The following is a 9,240-nucleotide window of genomic DNA, read 5'->3' on the forward strand; positions in this document are numbered from 1 at the left end:
GAATCATTCCCGAATTTCATCCTTTTTTGGTTTTTACGATACAATTTCTAAATACCTCTAACACAAATCATCTTCAGTCGACGACGTCGCAATACAGAATGAGTAAGCGTGTGTTACCGACGTCAAGCCGAGTAAGTTCGGGATCTTAAAAACCGCGTACTGTAAGTTCGTACGTCTATCCTTACGCCCCGCCTTACGGTAATCGCTGAGCCGGTGAGGTGAGCCGTACGCTTCTTTGTCGACCTATTTGTGTAAAAAAAAACGGTGTCGGTGTTACGTACTTGGGTTAAGTACTTTTTGTTTATATTCTGTGTATTTTGTTCTTATTGTCATGTTTGTTTACCCAAATAAAGAAAAAATATGTATATACATTGATCAATGAGTATATAATAATGACTTAAAAATAATTTAATTAAGTATTGCCCATTTTAATTGAATCTAAATTAAAATTGTGTTCTGCTGTGCTTGCAACTCGGTATCTCTGATGCCGTGCGCAATGTATCTAGGGCGGTGCTTATACTGCGATTTGCTTGGGTAAGTGAAATTAACAGTTTAACTTTAAATATGTGCTGAAACCCATTACAATATTATGTTATCATATATATATATATATATATATATATATATATATATATATCACGGTTTTACTTGCATAGTTTTTATATTAAGAAATATTTTAACCAAGATTTTATATTTAGGTACTGAATGAAAAATGAAAGTGAGACAGTTTTATTTGACACTATGTGAAGATGCAATGTAGTCCGTTAGAAGCGCCAGAATCGGATCCACAAGAACCCATAAGACCCACAAGGAAACAAAACCAAACCGACAAAAGACTAATAAAAATTCCTGTAAGAGTACTAATACAAATTCCTACCCGAGTAGGAATTGAACCTGCAACCACCGGTGTTTAGGCGCTAAACTCAATATAAGTGTTTTATTATTTCTTGAAATTCGATAAAAATACTAGTGTTAAAACATTTGTTTAACTTTATTTTTTGTTCCTTTGTTGTTGTTTGCGACAGATTTCCTTCTACTTGCCAGATTCTTGTTGAACTTTGCGCAGTTTTATGTTAGTTCGATTAACGTCCGAGATTGGTGGCCTAATTTTTTATACATCTATACAAATATGCGTGAGCTTTGTAACTGGCATTATTCAGGATTCATGACTGAATTTTATGTATACAATATTTTAAGAGTAACTGTCGAGTTTCTAGGTAGTTCTTCTCAGAAGAGTCTACATTCAAAAAAGGTTTTAGCTTGACATTAAGTGTTATTAATTAATTAATAAAACACTAAATATTCTTTGTAGTGACATTCCAAAAATGCTTTTTAAGCCAAATTGATAAAATTAATTTTATATTTGACTACTATTATATATTACCTCGGACTACTAAGGAAAATTATAAGCTATCGTCATCCCGAGTAGAAATATTTTCGTGTTCCTTAGAAGGCCCGGACCGGGCCTGCCCGATCTGGACCGGATAAGGTATGTAACGCAGAAGATTTGTCTGGACCTGATCAGGAAAACTTTATCGGTCCGGATGAGATTTCTTGATCGAGCCCAATCATCTGCATTACGTACCTTGCCTGGTCCGGGTCGAGTAAGCCCGGTCCGGTCCTTTTAATAAACATGAATGTGTATATAATGAATAAATGTATAAACATGAATATATATTTTATAAAACATGAATGTATATATCTATATTTTGAAAAAATTGTTAAAAAAAAATATGAATTGATATTATAATATAAAAATTTCATTTATTAACTTCTATTAATTAACTACTTCCTACTACTTACGACTGCTCCACTGTATAGAAACGGATTCTCTTTTCTAGACTTTCTTTTTTTTTCGAATTGTCGAGTGCTATCGGCCTTTACAGCGTCACCGGTGAGAGGGGTCTGGTACTATAGACACCGGCCGCGAAGGAAGAAGGGGAGCCCTAGCGAGATCGCACCTCGGCTTAGAACGTCGTCGGAGCGGAGTTAGTCCAGTCATTATATACATTTGGAATGGGGGATGGCTAGAAAAGCTTAAGTTCAAATTGTCGACCAAAATAACCATGTGGGTTTTCCGCCAACTTGAAAAAAGGGTTAAACTCAGTTTTTTTATCATAACTCGGTTCCCCGTTGAGATACGAAATTTTTTATAGAATACTTTTTTGTTGCTCTTTTTACGATCTTCAACTAAGGTCCTAAACATTTTTCACGTATCGATCATCGTTATCGAGATATCGTTAAAAAAAGCCACAAATTTTGGGAGAAAAAATTGTTTTTCGCTATTTCCTTTTTTCTCGTGAAAAATATCGAAAAATGTTTGAAATAAAACTTGTAGAGCCGGTTCAGACCTACAAATTCGTTTTTTAATTTTTCATTTTCGAGAAAAATTACGACCTCTAGCGCGCCGCAAAGTGAGTAAGACTGTGCCCAGTGTCGATTTAGCCGCTCGCACGGTTGTATCCACAACGTAAAAATGAATGAATTATTTGCTTAAGAGCCATTTCACAATTTTACGCTCTGCAAGTTTAGGTAAATTTGGTCGCATCGCGCGAGTCGTACGAGCCGCGCGATCTTTGTGCTAGTAAATATAGTGTGACAACCAAAAGACCATCATGATCATTTTCTAATGTATAATAAAAATTAATAACTATGGTATAAAATGTTTTTTATATAATTAATTTGTTAAAAATTTCAAGTATGTTATATAACAATAGTTAATAAATTTAAAATAAAAATAAAAAATCAATTTTATGAAAGAATTTTTTTTAAATTGATTTTTTTTTTCAGCTTACGAATGAATCTAATATTTACGATATGAATAAAATAGCATTTTATGACATCGACACCGACAAACATATTAATTAACAAATAACAAGACAAACAGATTGAAATGCCTATTTGTATTGATAGTGTGAGAAAAGAAAATTAAATTATACATTTGTTTACAGAAATTATCATTATATTAATTTACAGTCATTTTCGTAATATATTTATTTTATTTATATTTTATTATGAAAGTATCAAATGCGTTTTATCCGCTATAACAACAGGCGCTTGGCGCGTGTAAGCGAAAGAGACGGCTGCGCAGAATTTGGCGTGGACCTTACCTCTAAGAGCGCTAGCGCTCGACTGATTTACCGGGCTTGATGCGTGGTAATATATACTATCTTTTTATTATTTAATATAAAATGTATTAAAAATAATTACATCTTTTAATTATTTTTTTTTGTATTCCTTAATGATGTAAGTTTACTTTGATGAAGATAGTTCGTTAAAATTTCTTAGCTTTCTAAGAGAAATATCGCTTTTAAAATTGTACTTATTTGGAAAATATTCGTAACTTTAATTTTTTTTATCGTTTAATAGAGATACAAATGGAATAAAAATCTATGATAGTGGACAACAAAATTATATTCCACATATTATGATATTTTTTTAAAATGGTTTCAACGTAGAGGTTATTGAAAAGTAGGACTTCAAAGTATACATTGCGACCGTTTACTTAGGGAGGAGGCTGATGAAAAGGTTAATAATTTTATACACATAATATAAATCAAAATTCTGATCCGACTATGGACTAAAACAAAGGGTGCTTTATTATATTTCAAGAATATAAATTACATTATTGCATCCAACACTGAGATTAACGACGTCTTAATATTACAATTTCGCGGATTGTTACCGATTTTTGTGAAATGGCTCTTAAGGGAATTATTGTTTAAGGGAATTATTGGTTAAAGGAATTATTGGTTAAAGGAATTATTGGTTAAAGGAATTATTGCTATTAGAAATAAATGAATAAACCAGCCAAATTATAAATCAAAAACATGAAATTTATTAATCAAAAAATTTTTATGCAGCAAAAACAATAATTACACGTAGTCATTATTGTCACACGTTTTTCTCCGTTTTGATGGTCCTGGCTGCTGTTGAAGTTCCTCCTCGGTACACTCTTCGAGTCGTGTAAATTCTTCAATCGCATTCGCATCGGTATTTCGGAAGCACACCACGCAATCACGTCCTTGTTTTTCTATTATGAGAATGTCGTCTCCATACTTCTCTTGCAAATGTTTTTTGACAGTTCTGATGTCGGGAACGAAATCTCCATTTATTTGTCGCATTAACTCACTAATAGAAAATTGACATTCGTCGGAGTTTTGTTTCAGAAAGGAGTAAATTGCCTCCATGGCCTCGTCTACTTTATCCCCCGTAGGTCGTCCTTTCTTATTTCCCTCCTCAGGTAATGCATGATATACGTGAGAAATACACGTTCTATGGTATCGAGCTCCTACTGCGACGAGATCAGGTATACCATGAATACGCTCGATGATGGAAGTGCCAAATTCATCGTCACGTCCAGACAAGTATCCCATAATTTTTTCATTCATTGATATTTCTACCACGGAATGAATTTTTTTCCGTCTATGCACTGGAAGTCGTGATTCGTCGCAAAATATTTCCCCACAAAATAAACACCGATTTTTAAAATTAAAAGTGGGAACGACCTGCACCTGTTCTTCGGGTTCTAATTCCTGCGATGGAGACTCGCTTCGTCGAGAAGCAATGGACGCTAGCCGTTGGTTTCCATATTTCTTGTAGCACGAACTATGAACACTCACGGAATCAATATTTTGTAGCATCTGCTGATGATCCACACGTCCTCTTTTCACGCTCGCCGCTAAGAGAGTCTGTACAGCTCTCTTTTTCGCCACATAAACAATGTCAATCAGAGGTTTTTCGCAAATAAAACAATCACCCATTTTCACACGAATTTTTCGACACGTACGTTCGCTTCAAAAGACTCGAGACAACTGACTGGAATGCTACGAAAAGGAGCAGATGTTCCGGAACGTTCTCGAAAAAAGGGTCTTTCATACCTTACCCATGCCGAAACTCCAACCGTCGCGCGTCCGCCTATGGCGCGACACACATTCCGGCGTCGGGCGCGTTGACGCCTACTTTGCGGCGCGCTAGAGGTCGTAATTTTTCTCGAAAATGAAAAATTAAAAAACGAATTTGTAGGTCTGAACAGGCTCTACAAGTTTTATTTCAAACATTTTTCGATATTTTTCACGAGAAAATAGGAAATAGCGAAAAACTATTTTTTCTCCCAAAATTTGTGGCTTTTTTTAACGATATCTCGATAACGATGATCGATACGTGAAAAATGTTTAGGACCTTAATTGTAGATCGTAAAAAGAGCATATGTATTCTATAAAAATTTTCGTATCTCAACGGGGAACCGAGTTATGATAAAAAAACTGAGTTTAACCTTTTTTTCAAGATGGCGGAAAACCCACAAGGTTATTTTGGTCGACAATTTGAACTTAAGCTTTTCTAGCCATCCCCCACATAATATCCAAAATTTGGCTTTCTCGGTTCATTTGCATTTCTAACCCGATTTTTCCGACGTAATGACTGGACTAAGACTGCTTACGAACGGTCCGCTACGCGCCTAGGTGCATGCGAGCCGTTAGAACGCGGGGACCTCGCCCTCGCCGGTGGGGCCGTGCTAGTCTGTCCTGATAACTGTACCGTAAAATGCTGCAACTTTGCCTGGATTTTGACGTTTTTTGTTCGTATATCTGAACCTATTTATTATTATGGCTTTTAATGAGTATAAGGCGCAAGGCAGACCTTATGTCTTGCCAGGTAGAATCCAAATTTGTTTAAATCATGCTGTTTTTCTGAATTACAAGCAGTCAAAGTCGTAGGCAAAGTTGTAGGTAAAAAACGCAACTTTGCCTAGAGAAGGATATCGAAATAAATAAAATATTGGGCTTTTTCTGTATTTTTTTTCCGTGTGCCTAAGACACCGTGCTAGTCCCGGCAGTTAGATTATTGCATAAGAGTAATATTTTATTTTTTCACGGCTAATAGGTAAAGTTGTAGCAGGTACCACAAACATTCTATAGAAAAATATCGTCGACTTCAGGGTTGTCCCAAAACAAAAACATTATTTTTTAATACTTTTATTTAATTTTTGAAAATAAACAAATTACTATTTACGAGTATAAATCACAAATACAATATTTTTTTGGCAATAATGTCTCATTACGACAAATAACAATAATTTTTTTTTTATAAAATGTCTTTACTAGAAGATAGTATTATGCTCGATTATAGTTTTCACTTAGGTTTATTAAAACAAAATACTTAGTGTCTTTAAATAAAATTTTAAAAAATACAAATAACGTAAATTATGTGGGTGACAATATAAATTTATAAGTCTTCCTCTCTCTAAAAGCTAAAATTACCAATGTAATTTAGGAACACAACGTAGGAATAAAATTCAAGCTTTGGTATTAAACAAAGATCTAAAGAAAAATATATAATAAAGCTAAAAACAGCTATCCGTTTATCCAAAATCGTTTCTCCACACTTCTAGAAACACCTATATAAAATAAAAACACCACGCTCTTCAAAAATCTCATTCATGAAGTATTTTTAGTTATGTAAGAAAACCATTTTAATCAAACTATTTTTAAGTAATTATAAAAACAAATATTTTGGAGCATATGCAAAACATAAAAAAATCTCTATAAAATAATCTCAAACGAAAATACAAAATTATTGAAGATATTTAAAGTGCGATAACGGACAAGTTTCAAGGAATTAATCAGATTGGCCACTGTTATGAAAGATTGAAAATTAATGAAAATGTTCGTCTGATTGTTAGTAACATCTGGTAGGTAATAACATTTTTACTTATTGTATATTATACTTATCAAAATCTAAATTAAATATGAAATGTCCTCGTCGGGAAATTTGGGGATCGGATAATACTGCAACAACATCGTTTAAATCATGTACAGCACATATGTCTTCAATGTTAGGGTAGGTAAAGACTGTTCCATTATCATTTTTAGAATTTTTGACTCTTCGTGCAAATTTCACTGTGGGAATTTGGTCATTTATTGATAAAACCTTCCCTACAAAATGTTTAACACTTTTTCTCGAAGTGAATTTAGCTATTATCCAGTTGTTTTCTTGAATTCTTGGAGAATCTTCCACATAAAAACCAATATCACTCAGTCCCAAAGGGCATCTGTTTTCTTGGTCAATGTTTTCTAGTTCTTCTTGTTCTTGTAAACATGACGCAATATACTTATCAAAATTTTCGTAGTCGGAGTCATCTTCAGCATGAAAAGAAGTTTCCGATGTCACGCTTGAGTCGCTATTATACACAAGTTTCTTTTTTTTTTTTTTAACTATCGACGACTTTACTTGTGAAGTACCGGCTCGTCTCCTTTTTCTTTTATTTATTTGTGTTTGAATATCACTTAAAATGATTCTTTCTTCCGGGGAAGCTTCTTTTATAACTATATTAGACGTAACTATTATCTTAGGTTTTTTATCCTTGTTCAGGTTTTTAAATGGTTCTGGGTCATTATTAAGTACATTAACCATTTTTGACTGCAGGCGTTCTGGTACATCTTCGCAAACTGGAGTATTCATTTCGGAATTCTTTGGCAAATTCTTCAGGTAGTGCACGAACTCATTTGAATCTACCACTGAAGGCTGCAAATAATCGTTTATGGCAGTTATGCAAAGGCTGCGTAGGTTTTTAGGATTTTTGAGCATCAAAGACGAGCTATATAATTGTACCGAGATATCTTCCAAGATAGCAGCTTTGTCTAGTTCGTAAGTATCAATTAATCCGGGGTTTTGAGTTACAGCGTTCTTTATTTTCTTTTTGACAGTTTTTATTTTCGACGGTCCTGGTAAACTTGAATCTTTTTTTTTCTTTTTGTTTAGTTATTTTTGTATCTTTCCTGATCTTTTTAGCTTTAGCTAGCTCTTCTGCTTCTTCAGTTGATATAGATTTACTAGGTACGACAGTAAGCTTGCTGTTTTGGCCTGTTTTCATTGGCTGTGAACGTCTGTTTCGTTGTAAGAACTCCAGAAGGCTGGCATCAAACTTACGAGTATTTTCTTCTTGAACTGTTGGTATTTTTAATGTTACTCTTGAGGGATTGAAAGGAAATATTCCAGATCCTTCAAATCCTTTACAAATGTTTGTCTCTTTCGTCATGTCTATTTTAGTCATTAGCTCCTGCAGTAGCTGTGGAAAATGACATTTATTAATTGTGCTTGCAGTGCTGTATGTAGCTTTATAATTCGTTAACATTTCACGCCAAAGTCGTTTCATCGGTCCAAAAAATGCAACGTCTAGCGGTTGAGTTAGGTGTGTAGCATTTTGTGGAAGAAAAGCAAATCTGATGTTTCGATTTTGACATAATTGAATTGTTTCAACGCTTAGGTGCGATGCCAAGTTATCACCAATAACTAGTTTTACACCGTCTCGAGAGTTAGCCCATGGCAAAACAATAGTCTTAAACCAGTCATCAAAGCACATCATGTCAAACCATCCCGATTTGGTTCTGCTTTATAAACTACATAGGGTGGTAGGCAATTTCCGTCAGCAGTTACACTAAACATTATTGATACTGCACTTTTACTAGCATTAATGACCCTTTCAGGGTGTTTTGTCCCTCTTTTAAAAATACATTTTTTATATCCGGGGTCGTCGCTTAAATTTGTCTCATCGAAATTAAGAATATTGCTGGCGGGAACATCTTTGAGAGAAGTTTCAAGATTCTTGTAAAATTCATTCATTTCCTCAACTGTTTTCGCAGCACGGCTTCTCGTTATATTTTGAGTTGCTCTTTGCGAAAAATTGTGTCGTTGTATGAAAGCACGGGCCCAGCGTTCACCTGGCATTTTTCCTTTAAAAAGATAATCTTTTCCGTTTTTTAGTATGTAGTTGTATACTACAATACGTAAATCTAAGAGAGTGAGAGGACAACCAAATTCAGCTGAAAGATTTACTACGTCTGCGATGTGGGCTTCTTCCTCAGTAGACAACTCTGTAGGTCGACCAAATGATTTGTTATGTATATTTTTGGATTTGTTGACAATGGTCCGACGCGGGATCCCAAACTGTTTTTCCGCTTCGTAAGATGAAATAACTTTAGTTCGCACGAGATCTGCAGCACATTCTAACATTTCCCTTGAGTAATCAGCATAATTGCGAGCTCCTGGTTTTCTTCTGATTCGCTTTTTGTTGTTTTCCATTTTTCATGTAACTGCAACAAAATGAAGTCACTAAAATACAACACGCAATTCAAAATCAAGCCTTTATTCCTCGAAGGGTTAGCAGAGGTGTATGCTACACTCATATTTCGCCAACATAACTGTTAACGTAACTGTTTTTTAAGTCCCATTTAATAGGAG

The sequence above is a fragment of the Melitaea cinxia genome, chromosome 18 (assembly GCF_905220565.1).
Source record: "Melitaea cinxia chromosome 18, ilMelCinx1.1, whole genome shotgun sequence".
NCBI lineage: Eukaryota > Metazoa > Arthropoda > Insecta > Lepidoptera > Nymphalidae > Melitaea > Melitaea cinxia.